Source organism: Erpetoichthys calabaricus, chromosome 3, assembly GCF_900747795.2.
Source record: "Erpetoichthys calabaricus chromosome 3, fErpCal1.3, whole genome shotgun sequence".
Taxonomy (NCBI): domain Eukaryota; kingdom Metazoa; phylum Chordata; class Cladistia; order Polypteriformes; family Polypteridae; genus Erpetoichthys; species Erpetoichthys calabaricus.
The window spans coordinates 80780215-80807407 of NC_041396.2; the positions used below are offsets into that span (position 1 = coordinate 80780215).

A 27193-nucleotide genomic window follows, 5' to 3' on the forward strand; every position below is an offset into this window, starting at 1 on the left:
GCAAGGGCAAAAACAAGTCAATTGTAATGAAATAGTGATCAGAAACAATTTAATTTAATGGAGTAATATTAAAATTTTGACTCAACTCTGTAAATAATAATTAGATTTATTATGTTGGTTATGACTAGAAATCGGGCCATTAACAATCAGTGTGTATATATGTGTGGACTTTTCTAATGCAAATATTAACTTACCTAACAAATAACATCGTCCCTCTTTTGCTAATGACTAGCAAAATCATACACGTTCATGCAACTTTGGTGTCATAAAAAAATCAATCAAACAATGGGATGCTGGTGCTCGATGTGTCTCAGTTGCCATTGGATCATTGTGCTACACTTGACATCTTCATCATCTGACAAATTACAGCCATACAGATTTAAAGTCTGTAAGTAAAGTGAGAGCCACGCAATAACTGCAGCTCAGAAGAATCTATTGGCTATGAACTGCCTAAATGTAATTTAATTAGAATTAAAAAAAAAAAAAAACTTCAAACCACAGTAACATGGGCAGAACATGAAGACTACACACTGCACGACTGGAAATGAACACTGCACATCTGCTAGCAGTGTGCAGATTTTTTTTAACAGACTGTTTAATATCTTACACCAGGTTTATTATAAATGGATTACCCACCTTTAATAAAAGAACAAGTGTCTGTGTGTGTGTTTGTGTCTGTCCAGTTGTTATATGCCATTTGGTATGGGATTTGCAAACGCAGTGCTAATGCTTACAATGTTCCCTCTGTTGGAATGACAAATGCAATGTATGTTTTTACTACAAATGTTTGTGATTCACCAGCTGTTGGAATGACATGATTGATGTGCAGCGCGACAAGCAGAACCTGCAGCTCGCCAGCAGCAGCTACAAGCCAGCAGACCACATCTCCTTAGCGTGCGTTCAGCCCCTCCAATCCCCTCCACCCCCCCCCCCATTCACAACACGAGCGGCAGAGATGCAAAGTGGCAAAAGGACAGCTGTTGTACAGGCTTTTAAATGATCGAAGCACAGTGCGACAAGGAGAACACACAGCTCACCAGCAGCAGCAACAAGACAGCAGCTGATCCGACTGTAACTCCTTAGCGTGTGTTCAGTCTCCCCACCCCCCCAACAACGCAAGCAGCATTATATGTTCCGCGAGAAAGACATTTAACCGTGCCCGAGGCCGGAAATAAAGAACAAAGAGTAGATGACAGTCGTAAAGAAGTAGAACATCGTAAAGAATTATAAAATGTTGGCGCGGTACACATGCACAGCAGGTCTTCTCGGAAGACACTTTGAAGTCCCGCGAGACTGCTTGCACAGAAGACACTTAGAAGTCCCGGGAGACTACTTGCACATCACACCCTACTTACAAACAATTTCTTGGAGACATTTTAACTTCCCGCGAGACAAAGAAGTGGGACAAAAGGACAGCTGCTGTACAGGCTTTTAAATTATGGTCGTGCAGCGCAACATGCAGATCATGCAGCACGTCACAAGCAGCAGCAACTGCTGTATAGGCTTTTAAATGATTGATCTACAATGCGACATGCAGATCACGCAGCATGGCAGCAGCAGCTGCTGTACAGGCTTTTAAATGATCAACGCAGAGCGCGACATGCAGATCACACAGCACATCAGAAGCAGCAGCAGCAGCTGCTGTACAGGCTTTTAAATGAACGACGCGCAGCACAACATGCAGATCACACAGCATGGCAGCAGCTGCTGTACAGGCTTTTAAATGATCGACGCACAGCGCAACATACAGATCACGCAGCACGGCAGCAGCAGCCCTGGGTGGGGGGGATAACTCATTCACTACAGCTTTATTACTGGCGAATATCAAGAAATAAAAAATGAATGAAATGAAAATAACAATCTCTTTAAATTGAATATTTGGATAACCAAACCCGGGGATTGGCGAGTGAAGCGAGCAGGAGGCAGAACCCCCTAGTTCATTATAAAATACATTCCAAAAGAGAGTGCACTGCAAATGTTAATGCTGAAGTGTACATTGATTATTTAAAATTCAGCTCATCTTAAACAAGTAGCACAGCTAGTACTATTATGAAGATTTTAGGGTGTCTGGCTGCTGATTTCTCACTTTAATCTTTAATTCAGTGCTGCCAGGTGATTGTGATTTAGGTGTGCCCTGTCTCTTGGCATGTCAGAGCACTTTCCTTACTTTAAGCCTGGTGCTTCCATTGGCTCTGAACCTTCAGCAACCTGCTCCTGAAACAACAAATCAAGAGTACTGGAGCAAAATTAACAAGTTTGAACCAAAAACAAGTAGCAGCACATGCCTCACTGGTATCAGACATAGGTTGACATCACAGCATGGACAGCAACCACTTGCAGCTTCATTCAGTCAGGGCAGCAACATTTAACTTTCTAGAGATGCATTCACAGCTTGACCTCAGTGGATTAGGGCACCACATTTCTTTTGTTATGAAATGGCTGATTTTGAAAATGTTTGGTGTTCAAAATAATTTTTTTTATCTATGATCTAAGGTGCTTTTAAATAGTTACAACTCCTGTAGATTCATAATTTATTATTATTTTGAGCATCATATTTGTTTTGAGCTACAGTATGTGACATTTTGTTAGCATTATGATTTATTTATAGCATGGAGCCATTTTGTTTTTAGGGTCACTGCCATTTTTTGGTTCTGTCACTAAAGGACGTATTGGTCAGTTGCTGTGTGCGTTTCTGGAGGTTGACCCTTTATAACCCACATGTTCAATAGTTATTTCATCCAAGGTTGGGAACATGCGCTGATAGTGCATTGCTGCCCCCACCACATGACAAAATTTCACTCAAGCTTGTGGATAAACGCTTAAAGGTCGTTTGCACTATTGTTTTAGCTCTTTTTGTTTTCTGAATTATCTGCTTGTACTTTTTTCACATGCTTGGTTCTTGTTTGATCACTTGATTTGACAGTTTTCATTTCCCTGTTTGAACTTTTGGCCCATTTCAGGTCTACAATCCATATGTCAATATTCTTTCATGCCTCTTTCAACGAGGTATAACATCTATTTTCTCCAGTGCTGCTGTTTTCTCATCTGTCTTTATGCCACCCTGCTACTTCACTCAAAACACATGTCTGTATCCAAACCCTTCCCAAAAGAAAAAGATTAAACACTGTATGGTTAATTCCTGGAAGAGTGCACTTTGTACGTTATGTGCCACTCCAGCTAAGTTTCTCCAAGACAATTTAGACACCAGATCTCCCAGAAGATGTCTTCCAACTTTCTTAATGTGGAGACCTGTGCTGTTTGTGGTCCTCCCAGTGGGTCTCACCTTTACTTTCAGCAGCCCGATTCTGCCGGCTGTCATTATTGCCTGGTGGAGTGCAAGTTGCTCCAGGCACTTTTCAAATAAGGCTGCCAGTATCCTGTGGAGAAAGTGTTCATCTTGTTAAGGCTAATTTCTCCTTTCAAATGATTGTAGTAGGCACTTAGATGTATTTTAGACATTTATGATTTTTTCTTTTGTTAGTCCAGAATGCTAGCTGTACTTGAATCTTCACTGGATTAACTTTACAAAATGTCTTATAATGCCTTTTGCTCAGCTATTTGGCCTTACATAATTACAGCACAGATGCACAGATGCACAAATGCACAAGAACATGTTTTTTAAAGTCCTCAGTCATAAGATCAGGTTGTGCTGAAGAACTCCTCATATCTGACACAGGCAGCGAATGGGCATGTGCTTTTTCACTTTTCCGCAGAGCCTTGAGCCAGTGGTTTAATTGATGCTGTAGATTCCCAGTTCTTTTAACCCTGCATAATAACTTGCCTCCTGCCTCTGCTCGTCCTAGTACTTCATTGATTCTCTCTTTTTTCTCCCTCTCTCTCTCTCTCTCTTTCTCTCTGTCAGGCTGAAACTGCCGAGCTCAGCAATCCTCAATGCGGGCACTTAATGGGATGGGGGGGGGGGGGGGGGGGGGTCTGACTCTGCTGAAGACTCCACGATGCACCATAAAAGCTTCCCCCTCCCAATTAAAAGCAAGGACTTTCATTATTGAACAGCATATCAGCCAATCGGGTGGCACAGCTGGAAAATACAGCAGTGGTACATCAGCTAGTGGCCAGGAAAAACTGCAGCGTGCCTATAGTCTCCAGACAGAGGTGTGTGTGCGCGTGTTTTAAGTGATTTAATCGATTCAGAGCCTGCATGCCCAAGCAAGTGAGTGACTGAAGGAGACTCATAGTAAATGCAAGCAGCACTGCCTCAGTGAACAGAATTTGTCATTTCTTTCTACATCTATGGGGGACAGTGGTGTGCAGCATCTTGAAGAGTAGATGTTCTTTCTTTCTTTAAGAGTCCTTCAAAGTGGCCAGAAGAGACTGCTGAAGTTTACCTACCAACCGAGACGGGGACGTTTGTTCGGTAAGATGCAATTACTTTCATATTCCATCTCTATCAGTGTTTCTTGAGGGCTTGGACAGAATTGTCATAGTCCAGAGACAAACTGCAATATTGGCTTGTAGAAAAAAATGTACCTTGAAGGTCAATAAGTAGGAGGGGACACCATAAACGATTCAGGGATATTGAATGAGTTTTACCGATTTTTTTCTTTTTTTATATTAAACCAAAGTGGTTACTAGTGTTCTGAAGGTGCCAATTGCTCACTTATTCTACTGCATCCTTCACTGGGCATAACTTGCAGTGAAAAATGGATGCTTGGTGGATGAAAACAGTCAGTTGAAGGTCATTTTGTGCAAACTCCAAAGAGCAGTGAAAGCAACTTCAGCATAAGTTTTTATGAGCGATAGAGAAACTTGCTGAAGCTGTCTCTATAAGATTTAGTAGCCTTGGAGGCAAACAATGAGTGTTAAGGTTGAAGTTTTGGCTGCCAACTGGAGGAAGTCACTGAGAAAAATACAAATATGTGTTTATGCAGTGCAACTGAGGGAATCCCTAAGTATGGGTATTGAAAGTTTTGTCATATGTTCTGATTAATATGAGTGTTTGGCATGTGCATGTACTTTCATAAGGTGTAAGCTGTTATCCATCATTAGAAAACATCACCAAGAAACATGTTGTCAATTCAGTTGCCACCTGCTCACATTCACCCTGCCACATAAAGATATGTATGTAACTTTCATGCATACTCTATCCGCTCTGACTCTAACTTACCCACACATTTTAATAGTCCAGTTTAAGATGGATCCACAGTGGCCATGTGTCTCAGATTAGTAAAAGGCACCCAATGGGGTTTGCAAATCATTAGGCACTATATTTAATATGTAAAGATTCATTTTGAGCATCAGAAATAATTTAAACATGTAAAAGCAGCGCAATCAGATGTCCCAAATACATATCCCACTGGTAAGCATTAACAATTGGTAGTTGCTATGTTATGGGTAAGATAAGGCCTTGTACCTGGTCTCTGCTTTCTATCAAAAAATTGGTTCATTTTTTATTATTTGCTATTTTTTTCAATGATAATGTTTTTTGTTAAGTCTCATTCATTGTTATTTTTATTATATGCTTGTTTTTTTGTTTTTGATGCTTTCATTTTTTCGAACGTGTTCCTTATTCTCTGTATTTTGAGCCCAAGGGTGCATAACCCCTAACACCTAGCAGTTGTGGGTTCATTCTAACCCTTTACAAATACCTGCGAGGCCTCAGCCCAGTGTTGAGGCACTGGCTGTCCTGCTGTGTTGGTTCAGGTAATGTTTTTCCTGGATTTCTGATTCTTTGTTTTGGATGTGTAAGTTTTGATTTTGTTTCTTTGGTTTTGGACTCTGTTCTGTTTCTGGAATTAGATTTTTTGATTTACAGATTTGATTTTTTGTTCCCTTTTGGGTAATCTCTTTGAGGAAACAGTTTGTTTTTCCCTTTTCGTTTTTGTATTCTTCTTGTTAAAAATTTTGAATACCTTTTTCCCTCCTTAGCATTGCATTTTTTTCTCAAAAAAACATAAAAAGCGTTGAAGTTTTTGGCTTGAAAAATTACATTTTTATTAAATCTCATCTTTCTACTGTAAAATGTGAAAAACGCTAAAAGTACAAAGTCAGAAGTGAAGAAAGTATAATCATGATACAAATGATGAATAATTTGTCTATTATAATAAAAAAAATCCTGGGACGAGATGAAACTTTTTAGCCTGCGACAAGATGTGACTTTTTCAGAGAGATACTTCCATGTCCCGCGAGACCAGACCATTTGTGCCAAGAGATTTAACCACACCGGGGCCGGAAATAAAAGACAAAGAGTAGATGACAAAGTAGAACGTCATAAAGAATTAAAAAATGTTGGCGTGATACACATTCAGAGCAGGTCAGAGATAATTAAAGTACTAAAATTCAAAAGTCTCAAAAAATGATAGTAAAGATCGAATTAGTGTGACGATGCGGGTTTGATGCTTACTCCCATCTGCTGTCTGGGCGCCCTTAACCCGACACCTTCGGTAATGTTACCGATGAGCTAGGCAGTGAGGCAACAACATAGCAAAGGGATGGTGCAAAAGTGTCAAGTGCTTTTATTTAAAACAAAACAAAAACAGTGTTCAAATAAATAAAGTGCAGTGCTTCAAAAAGAGTCATTTAAATAAATAATCCATAAAAAGAGTAGTGAAAACGTGGAGGTTAAAATCATTAGAAAAAAGACTTCTTAAAAACAAAGAGGTTAAAATAAAGCAGGAAGCAGTCTTTTTAAAACAAAACAGCAACAAGTCCGGTGCCTTTATACCTGGCGGCTCCCCTGCTTCCCCCGTCTGGGCTTCTCAACAGGGGAGTCGCCCTTCCTGCAGTTGGCCTTCTCTTCACTCTGCCGTTTGGATTACCTCACCGATCCTTGGCTCGGGTAGGCACCACCGAACAGCGACTTGGGTTTCCCCAACGACGAGGGCTCTCACGCTGGGGACACCCAAGTCCCGACTCCCACTGCCTTCCGCGGCCTTCCGCGCATCCGCCCTTCATCACTGGTCACTCCCGCTACATGATCACTCAGCGGGAGTGACAACTACTACTACTCCCGAGTGTCGGCCCAACACCCAGGCTTCCTGCACGACTGCATGAGAGCCTGCTCTCTCTCTCCCCTCCTGCGTCCTGCTTTCTCCTACAACCTCCGTTTGTTCTCATTCTCTCTTTTCTTTTTTTTCTCCTAGCCAACTCGCACTTCTATTTATCAAGAGGGCATGGCAGCTCTGGCAAATTAGCAGACCCAGGAACAATCACAGATGCAGACAATTTCTCACCTGTGCACTTAGCTGAGAAACGCCCACACCGCAAATCACCCTGAGAACTGCTTCAGCCACACTACCACCACGCTCCCTCAACAAGCCGCAAATGCGGTGATTATTTTTTTTAAAAACTGGCCTTAGAACGGGAGCTGTGGACTCGCTATACCACAATTAGTGCAAACAAATAGAAATTATTACTCGTGAAATAAAGGAACAGCGAAAAGAAATCGAATATATTGTTCAGATTTAAACTTTAAGTCGGAGACTTGTAGATCGTCTAATTCGTATTGCCATCAGGGAAAAATAGTGTTTCTTCCCAATGAAGAGGCGTATCCACGAGAATTAAAAGATTTGCTGTTTTTTGAAAGTGAAATCCACATATGTGAGCGGCTGAGACGCAAAGTGTACGGTGCGTAGCGCAGGCCGGGAGGGTTGGCGAATGAAGTGAGCAGGGGGCAAAGCCCCTTAGTAATAATAATAATATGAACAGCACACACTGCACATGTGCAAGTGACATGAGTGTCACTTTTGGATTCACCAGATTCACTTTCAGATCCATTGACCGTTTCATTTTCACTGCATGAAGATGGATTCACCTCATCATGACTGCTGATGAGAGGTGTTTCTTACTAGACGCCATTATGAGGCTAGGAGAAGTTACATGTACCCTGATGTCTGGGCCTGATGCTTACAAAAGACACACCTATACCATTGCCAGAGTAACACTTGGCCCTAATGCTTTTGGCACTTTTACAGCTTTTGTAAACCTTAGGTCTTACATGAGATGCGTCTATACCTTTACCCGAGTGACTCGTGGGACTAACACTTTTAGCACTGCTTTTACAGCCTGAGTGAAGCTCGGTTCTAATGCTAATTACGTTAAATGAACATTATGTACTGATTAACTCAGAAAGCAACAATAAAAAAGATTTTAAAGGTTATTTTTAGGTAAATCCAAACCAGGAAGAGTAAGATGCTGTTGCAGTAATGACATCACGCATTGCACACTTCCAATCATCAAGAATAGCAAAGGCATAGCAACTGTTATAAAAATTATGACAGTAGTGGTGTAAAGAAAAATAATAGTATAAGAACATGAATCATATAAAACATTGCTAAAAACACATTGGAACAACAAGTACTTATCAGTAGTTTCCTTGATGTTTCAATTATGCATAAATAATTCTTGGAGACCAAGGAAGAGTTGCAAACAAAAAAAAAAAAAATCATCAGACTATTGTTTTGGTTCCCCCTTTACATTCTTTGTTATTTTATTGTATTTAGCTCCTTTAGGTCTGTGCAAGCAATAAGCCTGCTTCTTGAATTTTGAGCCAGGCCTGCTTTATGTTTCTACGCCTCATTGGAGTATTTGAGGAATAGTTTTTGAGTTGAAGGTTTTTTGTGAGTTTACTAAACTCTGAAATTCACAACACTAGTAAAAGGACTAATAAAGCAACTACCTTGACCATGCAGAATAGGGAATGAAATATCACATAAAACTATGAGATAAACTATTTAGAACTAGAGGCATACTGCTGATTTGACTGATTTGTCAACAATTACAAATCTTTGTCATGACTCACTAGGAACAAAAAATTGCCCTTGGAGACATTCACATCTAGTCCCTTAGGATTTAGTAATTTAGGGATGGAAAAAAAAAATTGGCCCTAACACTAGCATGATAAAAATGAGCTAAAACAATAGGTCTTAGATTCAAGCCAACAAAGGCTTCCTTCAATTTCCTTCCTGTATGTGGTTCATAAGAGTTCCTGCCTGAGCTGTCTATCTCCTAATGAGCACAAAAATAGCATTATGCTGGAAAAGTAATACACAAATAAATGAAAGGACTGCCTTATAAAAAATGAACTGCACAACGCACTAGTTCAAGAAGCAAAATTAACAAAAAAATAAATTAATTAAATATGATGAAATCTAACCCTTCTAAATAGGATTAGAAAAGCTTACAATCTTACTGATGTATGAATGGTTGAATTATGTTTATGCAATGGAGACTAACAAGTGTCTGTTTTAAAAATATCAAGCAGAGAATTGTCATTTAAGTCAGTTAACACTAAGAGGAGAATGATGTTTCACCAAAACTAAAATGAAAATCTGAGCTTAATGCCAGGAAACAAAATGAGGATGCAAACCAGACACATATCCTAATTATTATTTTTGTTTTAATTGTGAGATTTTACACCAGGTAAATCTTAATTTTAGTAAACCTCACTTCTTGTGCCACCTTCATCATGCAGATGTCACTAACCGAAGCAAAATTAGGTAGAAAAAATGAATAAAACATTTATAGAAGACATGGTATGAAAGACACTGAGCCAGTTGCAGAAACTGCTATTACAGTATGTAAGGACATGTCTGGCTGTCAAGACTTCTATTGCTTTCTTACTTTGCCCAGGATCTTACACACTTCGCACAAGCACTTTTCAGAGGTGAACGTCAACGTCTCCGGTGAACTTCTAGCATGAGAGGCAGGAAGAGGGAGAGAAGAAGTAATGTTTTATTTTACACACTTTGTTTTGTTTTGTGCAGTTTTAAGATGCATGTGTATACTGTAAGAAAGGTGCACTTTGCAGAACTTTGAATTGTGATGAGCTTATCAGTGCATTTTGACACCAGAATTGTGTGCAAAAGTGGCAGACGCTCTAAGATGTTACAGAAAAGCATGCTTGTTTACATGCATTACTGATGTCCTACGCTGTTCAGAGATATGAGCATTAAATTAATTGGAATAGGACAAAGCAGAGTGCCCTTTTGTTAATTAAAATATATTGTATGGGTCATTTGAGGCCCTTGAGTGTTGCAATTTTCTCTATGCTGTGTTCATTTCAAAAAAATATTCTCAGATTATGTCACAGACTGATTGACAAAAATGATCTGTCTATTATAATAAAAAAACCTTGGGTCGAGACATGATTTTCTCTGAGACACTTGAACGTCCCGCAAGACAAGAAAGTGAGACAAAAGGACAGCTGCTGTACAGGCTTTTAAATGTTCGATGCGTTGCGCGACATGCAGATCATGCAGCATGGCACAAGCAGCAGCAGCAAGCCAGCTGATCGAGTATAGAGGAGGTAAAAAATGTGTTTAACAGGGGATTTCGGTGGAGCGACCACATCTCCTTAGCGTTACGTAGATTAAATTACAGTCTTCCTTCCTTTTAAAGATCCAAGAGGACAATGGGAAAAAGATCTCTTAATTAATATATCAGAAAAGGAGTGGAAGCGTAGCAATGCAGAGACTTCACTCGAGCTCCATATGCGCAAAGCATAGAATTATTCCACTCAAAATTATATATCGAGCTCATCTGTCTCGCTTAAACCTGTCCAAAATGTTTCCAGGGCAAGATCCAGCCTGCGAACACTGCAATCAAGCTCCTGCCTCACTGGGTCACATGTTCTGGGCCTGCACCAAATTAACTTCATTTTGGACCAAAATTTTTATGTGCCTTTCAGACAGCCTTGGTGTCACAATCCCTCCTAACCCATTAACAGCTGTGTTTGGTGTTCTTCCAGATGGATTTGAAATAGATAAGGACAAGCAAACTGTGATTGCATTCACTACACTTTTGGCACGCAGACTTATTTTGTTAAATTGGAAGAATCCTAACTCTCCTCTGATAAGTCAGTGGGAAACCAATGTTTTATATTATTTGAAATTGGAAAAAATCTAATTCTCAGTTAGGGGATCTGTACAGAATTTTTTCAAAACCTGGTAGGATTTAATCAATAATATTTTAGAATAAGAAGAATTTTCTTTTCCTTCTCCATTTATCATTTTTTGCCCTATTAAACTCAATAATTGAGGCATGTTTACAAGTCTTAAGTATTACTCTTTTGGCCATGCTCTCCTTCTCAGGGGTGGGGTTTGATTTGCTTTCAATCCTATTTTTTGTAAAAATTGATCTGTGTGTATGGAATGATTACAATAAAATTAATAATAAAAAAAAATTATAGTCTTTTACCCCTTGTAAGTTAGCATGAAATAGACGTTTCCTGTAAAACTATTCCTATATTCCTGTAAAGCTGAGTGTTAATTAAGGCAGTTAGGAAAGTCTCACAGTTATCATCGACCGTTAGATAAGTTTGATAGTTAAATACAAATAGGACACTGCAATACAGATTTCTGACCGTGTTGAGCACTCCACACATAATATGACTGTATGACCAAATGAAACAAGACAAGTAAGCTTAAACAGAACTTTCTTTTAAAAAATTCAAACAGAGAAAAGACGTGGGTTCATTTAAGTTATAAGTTTAAATTATACATATATCAAACCTGCTTTATCTATTTTTAGGGAAGCAAACAGTAAACAGCACTAGTCCATCACAGAGCCCACTTACTCACGCAAGGAGTCAACATGAAGGAAACCAGTCAGCTTAACTTGCTTATCTTTGGGAGGAGGAAAGAAGCTAAAACACCTTGAGAAATGACACCAGAATTGGGAAGAATGTGCTGCCTGGAGCTGTGATGCTTCATTCTTTAATGATTTCAGTTTGAATCTGTTGTACATGGCCATTAGAATTATAATATCATAAATAAGAGCAGTATTGATTAAACTTTTGTAGACATAATGGTTCATTTTTTAAAGTAATTTATCACAGCATCTTCTTTCTTTCCTTCTTTTTGGAAATTACTGTACACTGTATCTTGAAAATGAATGAATGTACAGGATACAAAAAGTGAGCGTTTTCATAAAGTTTATTGGGAATGCTTAAATTAATTAATATTTTTTTGTGATCATATTTTTATTGAAATACTAATCTTTGCTTTTATACATGTAAATACACCCATTTATGAATATTTAATATTTTTCTGTTGGCTGGTTACGTGAGAAACTTTGCCATTTACAATTGTACCATACCGCAGCTCATATTCTATCGGGACATAAAACAAATGAAAAAATGTTACAAACATGTTATGAATACAAATCATTATTCATTTGTCATTGAAAAATACAAACAATATTTGTCAAATGATAAAAAGGGAATGTCAACTGAATGAAAGTCACACAGTAAAGGCATGGCTGCAAATTTACTGTCAGTCGTCATGCCTGAATCTCAGACACGTGCTCATAGTTATGTGTCTGTAGTGCTATGAAGGAGAAAGGTCAATCAAATGATGTTTTTCCTTTTTTTGGGTTTAGAGACACCTCAAGAAACCCACCATACAGGCCACAACCTAAAATCCAGATCTGCATGATATACTAAAGTGTTAGTGTAAACGGCTCTGCCTTAGCTTACTTCACAAGATATTTACTACTTTTGAAGTCTTTGTACGCCATGTATGGATGATACATAAAGCATTCATACAGTTGCTTGTTTTAGGTATTAGAAACAAAGCTAATACAAGAGATTCAGCTGGGGGGTATTTTTCGTACGTCACTTAAATCATCTGAGATCAGGTGCCTCATCTTGGATAAGTTAATGCCGGTGACACTCATCCGGGATAGGTCGGTTTTTCAAACGCAGCCGTGTATTAGATTAGTCTAGCTGGATCTAATCATACGAGATGAATGCGCGTGCCCGCGCTGAGTGAAAAGCCCATATATATTGAGTCTAGAAAACATGATCAGCAAGTCTTTGATAGGCTGTAACAAAATGACGAAAGAACGGGTGCATTTTTTTTCACACACGCGGCGCAAGACATTTTATTCGAAGGACATGAAGAATTTCAAGATTTAATATGCACAAGGGCTAACACTGCAAAAGCAGCCCAGACCAGAAAAGACGGCTGGCAAAAAGTGGCCGACAAATTAAACGCTAAGTAGTGTGCATTGTACTTACTGAAAGCAGCGTTTCATTTCTATGTGTCAGTTTAATTATTATTTAATATGTCATAATTCCAGATCAAACATGAGCACAAGGAGAACATGGGAACAGGTTAAAGTGAAGTACAAGAATATACTTCAAACTGGTAAATATTGGTATATAACTATTTAAAGAATTGTTGACATAAAGAATCATATATAATATAAAAAAACATTCATTTTAAAGCTAATAAGGAGGCAGAAAAGCAAAAAACAGGTGGAGGTCCACGCGGTCCAGACCTAACCCCTGCAGAAGAGTTGGCTCTCCAGCAAAATGCCCATCGCCCTGTTTCTGAGGGCATTCCACGGGGAAGCTCCTCCTCAGAACCAGTGGCAGGATGCAGTGGTCACTTCATTTCAGGTAAAAGATGGTCATTGCATATATTTGTCCTCCATGTGTGCCATAGGTATGTTCCATATAGCCCTCTTTTTTGTTGGGTCAGTTGCAGGTAATATCATATCCCTTGAACCTGTGTCTGACCAACGAGATATTGACGAAGGTCAAATATTTGATGAAGACACTGTGTCTGATTATTCATCAGGAGGAGAGGTACATTTTCCAAATAATGTTTGATCAAACTCCACTGTGATCAGTCCCATGTGCCCCAATCACATTTGGAAACCCTGGGTAATGAGAATGTTAGGCTGATTGAGATTCTACATGGAACTGTGGGTGTTTTAGCCTGTGTATTACCTACCTGCAATGGCATGAAACGGCTCTTTTATTGTCTGCACACGCAGGTGTCCAGAAAACACTATGAAAACCCGAAAGAAATATTTCAGAGCCAAACAGACTTTACAAATTGCCTGGCAAACTGCACTTTTAGTTAGATTTTCCGCATCGCCTACAGTATATAAAAAAGTGCCGCTTGTAAAAAACCTCAAAGCAGTGCATACTGTCTGTGTGGTTGTGAGAGCCCGACTTCGCCGAGTTTGACTTCGAATATAAGGTGCTAATAAATCTTTGAGGTACAATATTCCCCCTCGACTAAAGCGGTATCTTTCGAAAAGAATTTCCTCCGGGAGTAATAAAGGATCTTGCCAATCGCGCAAAACCCTCTCAATATGAAATTCTCTTCGTATAATTTGCGCACCAATATCAATTGGTCGCTCATTCATGAACGGCGAAGCCATGACTGAATGAATTCCACGCACTGTCACTGATTAAGTGTGTGAGCTAATCCTTGTTTACATCGAACAAACCTGATCCGAGCAGGTTTGAGGATTAGGATGTGTTGCTATGACAACACTTCCAGCAAGAGTTTTGAAAAACTGACAGATCCAGGATCAGGCCAAATCGTCAACAATTACATCCGGATAAACTACTAATCCACGTACGAAAAATATCCCCCAGGTCTACAAATATATCTCAAAGTAAGCTTATAAATAAATGAGAGTTTCATGAAAGATGTTTAGAAAAATTATAATTGAGAGCAAGCAAGTATAATGCAAAAACCAAAATGATAGTACATCAATGCCCTCCTCTTCCAAATCGCATGTGCACTTCTCTGAAGAGTATCAATGTGTCAATAAGTATGACATGCTTGGCAGGAAAAAGTGTTAGGAATGAGCAGTGGGTTAAAGTTGGCAGTTCTGTGGTGAGTGCAAAGCCTTGAGACCACGGTAAAGAAAAGGTGTTGCATTGATGGAAGCTGATGGTGCCTTGTCTATACCACAAGGTATCAAGTTGTCTGTTGGGCCCCAAGCATTGAGTAAGCTGTTGGATTGATGGCGATTGTGATAGCTGGCAAAAACATACAGTTAACTGATAAGATCAAAAATTGGAGAAAACTCTGATCCAGTCATAAAAATAAAGGTCAGCATATTCAATGTGCAAATGCTACAATAGAAGAAAAAGAAGCCTTCATCATAAAGCAAGAATGCAACAGTCATAATCAAATGAGGGACATGAAAAAGCTATGAGTGGAGTTCAAAAGATTCCTCAAGCACAACTGAGAGTATGTCACCCTTTTGCAGGTGTGAAGTAGACGTGAAAGTGGTGTTTTATTAAAATGGCAACAATTAAAAATAATAATAATACAGAAACAAACTGGAAAAAATTAACAAAACCTAAAGAGGAAAATATAACATTATACAAAAGTAAAGTATCCTGGAAACTAAATAAAATATCCAAATAAATTTCCACGAGAAACAAAGCAACAGCAGAAACTAAACTAATAAAAAAGGGAATGAAGAGAGAACTTAAAAAGGAGAAAAAACAAACCTTACAAATGATCGAAACTAGAATAAGACTCAGTGCCCTCAAACCTACTAATAAATTACAAACTGAAAATAAATTAGAACAAGGCTAATATCCTGGGGTACAAGCACCCAATAAACAATGCAAAAATAAATACCTTAATCCAGCGGTTCTCAAACTGTGGGGCGCGCCCCACAAATGTTGCCATATGTGGCGTAATTTTGCTATTTATAGGAAAATGTTAAACTTGTAGCGGTGTATCGGCAGCAAAAAATATAGGAATAAATTTTATTAGGGTTTCAAAAAAACGTTAGTGGGGGGGGGACGCGATTAATACTGTTATGAAAACTCAGGTTGCAAATACTTAAAGGTTGAGAAACGCTGCTTTCACCTAAAGAAAAAATGAATCAATTCCTTAAAACTCCAAAAGCAAAGAATAAAAATGGCACAAAGGCTTAATACCAAGAGGTGCGCCTGCTGCAAAGAGTTGTTACCAATCAATACCTCAGCCAAGAACTGATGGTGCAGCAGCTTCTTAAATAGAGCCTCAGGTGACTGCTGTAATTGGCGGGGTACCTGAGGAATAAGCGGTAAATGAAGGCCCTCCCCCCAGGGAAAAGCAAATAAGAAATAGGCAAGGAAAGGATTGAAAGGAAAAGGATAAGGCGCCAATTAAATCCCAACAGAAGGCTATATTCCAATATAAGAGCAAAGACAGCAAGGAATAAGTCCATAACAGGAAGTGATTACTCATGCAATTAAAACATGGCACTGTGAAAGATAAAAATACAAAAATTAAACATTACAGCATAATTCAACAGGCCTTTTACTATTGAAGGGCTGCAGATGGAGCGGCACAGAGTTTTCAAAACTCACTGAGATGGCTGCACGTAAAGCTGTTTTGAATCTCCTAAACTTACTGTATTGAGGGGCTGCAGATGGAGTTGCTCTGAGTCTTCTAAACTTGTTGGCAGGTCAGCGGTTTTATTTCTAGTTGACTAAAATTTCAACAGTTCGTTGCGTTCTTGTCTGTCCATGTTCTCTTCCACTTTTGTATTTAGTGTTCATGTAGGTTGACTGCTTTTTGAATGTGAAACTCCCGACTTCACAAAATTAAGTTGTATTACTTAAGCAAAGCTGCTTGTAGTATAGATAGATAGATAGATAGATAGATAGATAGATAGATAGATAGATAGATAGATAGATAGATAGATAGATAGATAGATAGATAGATAGATAGATAGATACTTTGTGTAGTGAGTGAGTGCCAAATTGACTAGCGGCCTGATGTTAGTTTGTTCACTCCGTGTCTGGTGTGAGTTTGTCTTGTAACAGAGAATGAGAGGACCTGTAACTTTAGGAGGAGATGCTGCACTGACCGAAGAATTTGCTGAAATGGGATTCAACCTGGAAAGGTAAGAAGAGAGAGAGCCAGAAAAAGACATCTGGAGGAGAAACAGGGATCAACAATTCACTAGCGTGGGAAACACAAAACAAGCCATGAAGTTGGATTTTTGTCCAGATATACAATTGTGCTACATCTCAGATGACAAACTCTTTCTTATGTATTTTTTCTGGAGTTCCTAAACATTTCTGCCAGTAGGACAGAACATTTTATTTTGTATTTGTTGCGACTTGCTGGGGATTTCATTCTGCTACCATCGTCTGCTTCATTGTAAAGATTTTAAATTCGGACTGTTATTTTTATCTGCCGTGGGTAATAATCATGATGTCATACCCATACCCATAATGTAACTTGTCAGCTTTGAGCTTTGTTTTTTCATAACATACCGTATTTGTTGTTTGGAGGTTGGTGCCGTAAACCTTTTTTTTGTGCAGTTGTTAATGCACTTTTAAACTACTGATCACTGCTGGTCTGAGATTTTTGGTGAATGAGCAGTTGCTCTGGGTTTAGTCAGATTCCAGGGGAGTGGCACAAGCTGGTGATGGAGTTTGTTTTGAATATATAAAGCTAAGAATATATATAGTAGTTAAACTTAACTATATAAAGTTAAGAATAATTGTCAGTAGGTGGTTAAGTGGAAAAGGAAGAAGAAGTGTCTGCCTGCAGTGTGTCTAATGAAGAGACCTGTTTAGTTTATCGTCATGTGAGTTTTATTCTAGGTGGCCCAGGGGTCTCATGAATTCAGGGTCTGTAGTTCAGTTCTTGGTTGAGGTACTATTTGTGTGGGAATTGACAAGTTCTTGTAGTCTTTGTGTGTTTGTTCCCAGTAGTTTACCTTTGGCATCACTAACTTGGTAATGCTTGTCCTTTCCTGGTAGCAGTGGGCACAAGTCAGGTACCTCTCAAAGTCATGTGCCTTTTACCAAACTTGAAAAACTAACAAAGCAAAAGGAAGTAAATTTTAACAGCAGACTAACAACTAATTCCTCAACATTGCACAAGGGTTCAGAAAGCTAGTGACTTTTCCCGTAACACAAAATGTAAGCTAAGAGTGGGGAATGTAGAGCCAGTCTATTTGAAGATATAGTTACACATTCATTATACTCACATTTACTCATACAGGGTCAACTCAGCATTACCATATAACCTACATGCCTGTGGGCTGTTGGAGAACAGTTGAAGAACTTGAAGAAAAGATATTTAAAAACAAGGAAGATAACTTGAAAGGGAGAATTGAACCCGGACCTCCGGATTAGCAGGTGCACTATGAATAGTAGTAGCACCCTTCACTAAGAACACCTCCGCAACGGACCTTTACTTGTCAGCCTTGTCTCATTCAATGACTTGGCCGGGCTCACACAGCAAGGCAGTAGTGGGATTTAACCAACAACCTCATGGTGTATAATTCAGCACCTGAATCACTGGGCAACACTGATGGCATTGTCTGATTGGGAGAGTCCATGCCTCCCTGTGATGAATGTTTATCCCAGTAATTTAATTTCATTTAATTGATCACAGATTGATGCTCTTGAGTGGAGGCAGTTTTGTGGACATAATGGGTTTGAACCGCTGAGAAGCACTGTTGGAACCATTGGGCTGAAATGTTTCACATTTCTAAGTAGCTGCATCAATCAAGAAGAGGCCCCTAGAAATCTTCTAGGCATGCGACCAGTCAGTATTTAAATTTTCGCAAATCAAGCTGTTTACTGTTGTGAAAATAAAATGTGTAAGAAACCCATTTCAGTTTGTTAATTGTTGTTGCAGAGCCTCATGTGTTTCTGTTTCAAACCACTTTAATTCTGTGTTACCCCAGGAGGCCCATGGAAGAGAAAAGCAGTTTATAATAATAGTCTTAACGCCTGGCTTTTTTCTTCCATCTTTGCCGTCACATTAGTCAGCATGCAACCTTTTTCCTGAGTGTGGCTTTAAAGTAGTTTGAAGAGCAGTGACCTTGAGACAGCAGCAAAGTCAGGGGTAGGCTGTGATTCCCTTACTGAATGATCTGGTACTTTTATTATATCATTTTGAGCAAAAAGAAATGGCGTTAGGTGGATATTCAAAACCTGTGTGTAAGTGTGTGTAATATAATTTATTGCTTGTCCATTTCTTCGTTTACTGATGAAAGAAATGGCATCTGATGGACCTAAGTTTCACTTTATGCAATATATTTCAAAAACAGCACAGGATTATTTAGTTTCTCAGGTTCAAAAAAAGGTTTACGTTTGTCTCCAGTGATGCTGGATGTTCATAAATGATTGAATAAATGGATGAAAATAATTGTAATATGCTGAAACCCATTGTCTTAAACTAGATAAAGATGGTTTCATAATGGGTGGTTGGAATAACGAACAAACAACCTTTATTTTCTAACTTTCTATAGTGAGCAGGTGTTTTACACGTGCAGTGATACCCAATTACTTTCTTGTATTTTTACGCAGACTCAAGGAGATGAGGACTGAATGGGCAAAAGCGGGGAGTAACTGAATGCTTGTAAATTTTTAGAAGGATTTACAATACAATTAATAAATACAAAAAATAGCAGAAAAAATAGGTTTAAAATGGGTGGATAGAAAGAAAAATGCATGGACAACTGAAAAAAATAAGTAAATAAAATCATCCTGCACAGTGTCTTTATAGACGGGAGTTTTGGTGAGGGCAAAAATTATATTAAGAACTTGGGAGCTCCCACCTCTTTAAAATCAAAGCATAACAGAAAAAGACCTGGGCTCTGGGATGGACTGGATCCTTATCCAGAACTGGTTCCTGCTTTGTAACCAGTGCCTTCAGGATTTGCTCCAGCCCTCAAGACCCTGGACTGGATTAAGTAGGCTTGAAAATTGATGGATGGAGGAATGAATGGGTATCTAAATACTGACCCAACATCACTACACTTTTCTATTGTATAAAGTTAAGAGGCTTGTTACTTCAGCCTACCAATATCAGAATTCTGTAAGATACTTCACTTCTAGCATTCCAAACAGGAGGATTCATTGTTAAATCTTAGAGTTGGTTTGTTTGAAGACCTACTGAAAACACCAGTCTTTCCTGGCTGTCCATTTTCTGAACTTAGTTACTTGGCTATGCCATTGTCTACCCATTAGCATAGGGTGTAACACAAGAATCAGCCAACAGGGGACACTTGGACACTGTCAAACTAACAATCAAATAATCTTTGACAAGTGGAAAGAAAACAAAATACCTTGAAAAAAAAAAACTCATGCACAACCAAGGAGAACCTGTACACTCCATAGGTGTAGGATCCCTGCATGGGTTTGAACCCTGTTTCCTGGATCTGTGAGGAAACAGTGCCCATCTTTCAAATTGTGGAATAGGGCTATTGTTTGGTAGTAAAAAGTGAAGTTATGGAGTAAAGATGTTTTTATGCCAGTGATTTAAAAAGGGTGTTTGAGAAAGATTCATCCATCATAGCTTTGAGGAGCAGAAGGAGGGATCCCACATTATGTAATTAATAAAACAATGCTGGGGATTGAACCTTTGGCTACAGGGCTCCGGATCTGTAGAATAATCTACATGAATTTTTTAGTAATGCCTCAGCAATCATTATGAATGGTTGCTGATATTTCGCTATTCTGTTTCCCTTCTTAGTATACTGCTGCGGCACTTGATGCCACTGCTACATTGCCAGACTGGTTCTCCTGGCCTATATGAGGGATACTAGGAGCCTTGGAATTCAAGAATTGAAATGATTTCATCTTCTTGGTCAACGCAAGCTTATATAATACTGTAGAATGCCAAGTGAGTGGGCAGCCAGTGGGCCTTGGTCTCCAGAATATTGATTTTGTCTCCTGTAAGAACATATCTGTCTCATTTAAAGTTGTCCAAGGTGTTTCCAGGGCAAGATCCAACCTGCAAACATTGCAATCTAGTTCCAGCCTCATTGGGCCACATGTTCTGAGTGTGCACCTAATTAACATAATTTTGAACCAAAATCTTTAAATGCCTTTCAAACAACCTTGGTGTCACAATCTGTACTAATCCCCTAACAGCTGTGTTTGGTGCACTCCCACATGGAATTAATGTGGAGAAGAACAAACAAACTGTAATTGCCTTTACTTCACTATTGGCACGTAGGCTTATCTTGCTCAACTGGAAGAATCCTAACTCACCTCTTTTAAGTCAGTGGGTAACTGGTGTTATATACTATTTGAAATTGGAAAACATCTAATTCTCACTTAGAGTATCTGTTCAAAACTTTTTCAAAACCTGGCAGGATCTAATCAATAGCATTTTAGAATAAGCATTTAAATTGAGGAAGCGGATTGTCTCCCTTTTTTATTCTATTTATTTATTTATTTTTCCAAATATTAAAGTTTTACTCTGTTGGCCTAGCTCTCTTTCTCATGAGTGGGGGCTGATTTGATTAGAACCTAGTTTTGTAAAACTTGACTTGCTTGTATGGAATGTTTTTGATTTTAAATAAATTCAATGAAATTAAAAAAAGAGCGACAAAATAACATGACATTAGATGTATGATAATCGAGAAGAAAACATTAACTCCATTCAACTTGTTTGTCCTTGTATCTCATCTAGAATCTCTAAAAAATGTTAAAACTTACTGTGGACACCTGGATTCCTCCACTCAATTGCCATATGTCAAGTATAATATTGTTGGTGTTGGATTGTCATGATATTAATTATGTTAATCATACTGAATATGTTTTTTTCACGGTGTGTTCCACCTAATGTGTGTGTCCACTATGTAAATGATGTCTGCTTTAATTATTTCTGACATTGCATTATAGCTAGAAAGTTCTGCAAGTGCTCGGAGCCTGTACTCAGTGAAGAGGAGTGAACAAAAATATATTCAGTTGACTTGAATGTGATGCCAGTCCAACATGCACCACAATCACACTAACACCAGGACACTTTAGAGTAATCTGTGAACCTAAATCTAAAGTCTATGGGAGGAAACTCGGTGTGGCTGGAGAAAATCCACACAAACACAGGCAGAACTGCAGTTTCAGCATGAACTGAATCCCTAGACTGCGAAGTTGCGAGATTTAGCCACTATGCACCATTTAGTGTTGCAGTTGACAGCTTATTGTGTGCAATGCATGTCTTCTCCTCTGTCCATAGGGTTCCCCAGGTGTATCTGTTCTGTGTGATGTTGTGCATTGTCCTTGACTTCAGATGGGTTTCTTCTAGTGGAAAAGTATTCCACAAGCTTTCTTGTTGTGTTGGTATCCCTGGGACAGAGTGACGTTTTACTTGTTGCTGTAGAATTGATTTATCTTCCTGCAACACGAGTGAAGAGATGAATTAATTAATTAAGAGGGATAAATGTTAGTACCCCACACTAGATCTGGCTTGCCCACTTGCCCTCCTTTCTTGTGGGGTCCATTTATGACTAGTGTACTCCTGGAGTGGCTCCTCCGTATATGCAGTAAAACTCCTCTTTCTTTCTTCTGACATTTGCTACAGAAAGAGTGAAGAGTTTTATGTGGGAAGTGTGTCAGAATTTTTCACAGCGTAAATATTTTACAAGCCATTTCCCAGGATCTTTTAAGATTTTAAGAGGCACTGCAGGCATGTATTAATTTGCTGTCGGTGTGCCATGATGGACGATGTGGTAACTTTCCCTTGAAATCACATCAGTCAGTGAAATGGCAGCTTGTAGACTGGATGTCATGAACAGAGCTTATTTTCTAATTATTATACTTAGAATGTCTACTCTACTTGGGGAACAGAATAAAAAAGTTAAGCCAGGTTTACAAAGAATTGTATTATTATTCTTTCTATATTTTAGAGATTGTGACTGATTTAAACCCCTTTTTCAGCATATCCTAGTAATAGTGTCATAAACATGAAGATGATGGCATATCCTAGGATGGAAATCGTCCTTCAGTTTCAGGGTTGTACGTTTATCTGTTTGGCACAAAGCCATGCTTGTTCTGTACGATGTTTGATTTTTGTTAATAAATCCATTTTTTTTGTTGCAGTCCTTGAACATAGAGACATGGCAATTCTGTCATCTGAAGTGGCTATCAAGTCTTTTGAATAAATGAAAACAAATTAAGAGCACTGCACCAATGCTACCATAATGGAAGTCATCGCCATTTCCACAGTAGGCTTTTTACCTGGAGCCTCATGATGATGAATGTTATTTGGCTAACATTGTCAAGGTCCATGACCGAATCTAGAGTTCTGCAATGAGAGTTTATTACTGAATTTTAAGTTAACTAGAAAAGCAATCAAGTATTGGCAGTACTGAACCAAAGCAGTGTAGAAGAGAAAAGAGTAGTTACCTGAGAAATGAGGACAATTAATAAAATAAAATATGGCAGGCCCAACGAAGGCTTCTGGGGTACTTCATGCTGTATTTGCCAGCTTGTTCATTCACTTCAACCTGTCTCATGCTCCTCTTTTATTACTCCAAAGCCTTTTTTGGTCACCCTTTAGGTCCATTCCTGTTGCCCAAAATATTTTAGCCTTCTCTGTCAACCACCATGCCTTATTCTTCACTCTTCCTCTTTTCATCTTTTTCTACTTCTTCACATTTTTCTTCCTCCTAACCCACTATATCCTAATGTTTAACCTCTTCATTATATTCCTTCCCTTCACGTAGATTTTGTTTTTTCTTTTTCAACCTATTCAATTCCCTCCACCACCCTGTCTTCTCCATCCTTCAGACTCCATCCTTCTCCATCCTCACTTCCTATGTAATGTTTACTTTATTATTAACATATAATTTCAATGACTTCTTTAGGATTTTCTGTAGGAGCGTCAGTCATTTCTAAGCTTTTTTGTCATTTGTTTTGTTCAAAAGTGAAAAATTTTGTTTTTTGCTTTGGAATTGGTTGAAAGGTGAAACCACCTTTTCTTCTTTTTTGTGTATTGACTGAAGCACTGGACTGAGAAGAGTTTCCAGTCAAAATGTTTAGTGCTTTTTGTTTTTCTCTTAAATTTTTCCTCTTGTCATCTATGATGAAGAAGGCCCAGACCAAAAGCCAAAGGGAAAACAAAGGAATTGTCCAAGTACTAGTGCAAGTTAGAGTTAAAAGGATCAAAATGGTCTTGTAAACAAGATCAATATGTTGATCAAAAAAACAAAGTAAATGTTCTATTCGTTTCTAAATATTCCTTTCCCATATTAGACTAAATATTCATTGAAGATTTTAAATTATTCAAACATTTGGACACCGTGATATGCACACCACAAGTTTAAATGCTGAGTGCAAGTTATATTAGTTGTCATACTGGCTTTCCAGCACATCCGTGGCAATGAGCATGATTATTACAATGAAAAAGGCTATGGCTATTAAACTAAAAACTATAGCATAGTCCCATGATGTCAGAAAACTAAGCGTTAATTCAAAAGTGAACAGCGAGTTAATGACATTGAATTCCAGCTATTGCCTTTTAGTATGGTTTCTTGGCATTTGTTTCTGTCTTTTCTGTCAAATTTGATTTCTGTCTAATTTCTATAGTTTTATTTTTGAACATTACTTATGTTTGTTCATTTTAGTACATAGTATTATTTTTCTGAGGTAATTGTGTGGCCATTTTGTGCACCACCAGTTTGTGTCTCTGTTGTTTTGTCTCTATAGTAATGCATGGTTGCCAAGCACTTGACATTTAACCTGTGACATAATGACCATGTTGATATACTGTATAATGTGCAACATACTTAACAATGCATTTTAACATTAGAACCAACATCCTTGTGATAGGAGATATGAGAAAAAAGTACTTCAACAGACCTGGTATTTTCTCTGGGATTTGGGCCTTCTTTCTAGTGTTTTGGCTTTGTCATAATTATTTTTCTGCCCTCTTGTGCTTCTGACCTCAGTTAGCATTTTAAAAGTTCTTTGCCATTTTCCTTAAGGGGAAGCTTACTGATATTTCCAATGCTCTGTAATACACACATTAATACGATTGGGCACTCCATTGAACCTATTCAGATAAAACAATTGGCTGTCCAGTCCTGTTATGCCAGTTAGGCATATTCCTGGTGGCTGTTGGCATTTGTTTGATTGTCTGTCCAGCATGGATGTGACAGTCTTGAAGTTGTTCAGCCAAATTCCAGACAGCCACAATTCTTTTTGAGTTGTTTCTGACCACATTCAATCTACTGCCTCCTTGTATTTGAAGATTTGGGTGATACTCAGCCACTTGTCAGTCCTTTTGAATACGATTGGCCCTTAACCCTTCCAAATTATTATCTGCTCCTGTGTAGCAATAATTAGGCAGCAGTCACAAGATGGGAGGGGCAATAGAAATAAAAGAGGAGCATTGATTGATGTTTGCTGCTTTAGCATTGTAAAATAACACTAACATACTTATTCTGGTTCTGGTCACCTCCCATACCTTGAAATCACTCCAGTCCTATAGCTGATAAAGCTGAGTTCCATTTACAAGTGGTCAACACACCCCATCATTAACGGCATGCAAGTAACAGATTATCAGTTTCTGCTGGTCCAGGTTTGTCCCATAGCACTCCACGCTACTATTAATGTGATATACCAATAACAATAGGTTAACACCCACTTCCCAACAATCCTTACATGATCATTAACATACAGTATATGTTCACTGTCATTTCCAAAAGTTACCCCACTAGCCACAATTAAAGTTCAGTCCCTGTTACAGGAGGTCAACAAACCCTCTCCCAATAACTTCACTTTCTGTTACAAGTGGTCAGCTCCCATTCCTGACAGCCACTTCCCATCCACCATTAAAATCCAGTTATTGTAGGTCAGCTTCCAACACCTGCAACTCCAGTTATGGAGATCATCTTCCTTTGTCACAGTACGTTACAGACCATGTGTGAGAGTTCAAGCTGTCACCCTAACGTGCTTTTTTGGTCCCTTGAACCAACTACGTACTATAGTCTGTTCATTGCCAGATGTTTCTTATGAATGGAGGGAGGTCTGGAGAAACTCCTTAAACTGTCCCACTGAGTACAAATTTCTAGCAGCACCTTACTGCTTTATGGAGGTACTAGACCTTGATCATTACATGCAATGGTGTAATCTTAAGTTAATTCAGATTCCTCTTATGATTCCCTTGGTGATACTTTATCTGGCTGTGAATCCTGTAAATAGTGGTGTTGCTCTCTCTGTCCTGCAATATCTTTTTCCAGCCTTGCTGAATGGCTCTTGACCTACTCTTCCACACCCTTTGTTCATAAAGCAAATCAAAAATGCTTACTGAGAAAACCAGGCTAGTTAACAATGTGCAAGGAAATTTCAGACAAATGACAAGAGGATGATTAGTGGATAATGAGAAATGTATTCTGGAGAGTGCAAAGGATTCATAAATCTTCTTAGATTGGCTAGTCTCTTCACTTTTTTGCCTAATGTTGAATTCATATATAGAAGGTAGGCTTGCTCATGCCACATGAAACTCAATAGCATTGTTAAGATTTTACCAATGGAGCACATAGAAATCACCCAAAATCTCCCAAGCTGGGTTTCCACATAGAGGTGTTCCACAGACTTCAAAGGAGGAGTCTGAGATTAAGTCCACAAAAGTAGGGGAGGCCAGAATGAATTCCTGGCAAGCATATCTTATCCTCTGTAGCAATAAGGGTTTGATGAATGCTTACCTGTCAGAGTGCTCTTGAATACTGACAGTAAACCACTCAGTAAATATTGAACTGGGGAATGCTAGTCAGTGTGGCTTAGCATGGAGCTTTGTAGCATTTTGCTGTAGGCATTACCTGTTAATTACCAGCTTGTGCCAAGCAAGGTAGTATAATGTAGTATCAGTATGAAGAGTACAGTGGAGAAAGTTCACCCTGGTCTGTTCCTCTAAGTTTTCACAGATAAGAGCTGAATGGCTGGTTAAGCAAATTCATTGACTCCAGTGGGGTGGATAGCACTGGAGAGAAGTGTTTAGCGTCTAGTAAAAACTGGGACAGGATACACCTGGATGGTACACCTATGCATGTCTTTTTACATGTGCACAGAACAAATGGGCAAGGACTGTCCTCTTAGTATTCTTGGTATGCCTCATTCTCTAAAAGGTCTTCTCAATTAGTCACCTTTTCATTCTGACAAAACTCAAGTCCGTTCTGTTACTGCCCAGTCTTGTCCCAGTGAGCACTGTCTTGACTAGAACGGAAGTATTAAACATTATGAGCTTGTTTACCTATAACTTATCACTTCTGAGTTGCTGACAACCACTGCACCCCTCCTGGAGTCTATCAAAAGCTGGTCATATCGATTCCTTCTGTGGAATGTTTAAAATGCAACCTTCAAAACAATCAAATCAGAGCATTGATTTTCCAGTGTGTGTTTCCACTCCAGTAGGCGGGAGACTGGCACGCCTGTATACAAGTAGATTGTACTCGCCTCCAGACATTTAAATTAATAAACTGTCAGATGCAACGCCTTGAGATTTTTTGGAGTCCATTGGAGCTGGCTTTGGAAACTGTTCACCTGTCATCATCAGCGTGCGTTTCTGCAGTAATTTTGGTAAGGAGAAGAGACTTTTTAATTCTTTGCCACTCACTATTTTTTAAAGAGTTATCTACACACAAACTGGTTTTCACACAAACGGGCTTTTTGAAATGCTGGTGTGAGAGGCTGTTTGCTCCCCTATGTTCCTGTATAATGAATTTGTAG

The 27193-nt window shown here is 38.8% G+C and overlaps 1 protein-coding gene across 1 annotated transcript in view; it reads left to right on the plus strand.

Moving 5' to 3' along the window:
• The first annotated feature begins 4112 nt into the window (after nt 1-4112).
• Nucleotides 4113-27193, plus strand: part of LOC114648140 (synaptotagmin-2-like) — a 392683-nt gene continuing 369602 nt past the window's right edge. Inside the window, exon 1 of the mRNA XM_051925469.1 lies at nt 4113-4375. The gene's annotated coding sequence lies outside the window, so the exon portion shown is untranslated. The remainder of the gene's footprint in view (nt 4376-27193) is intronic.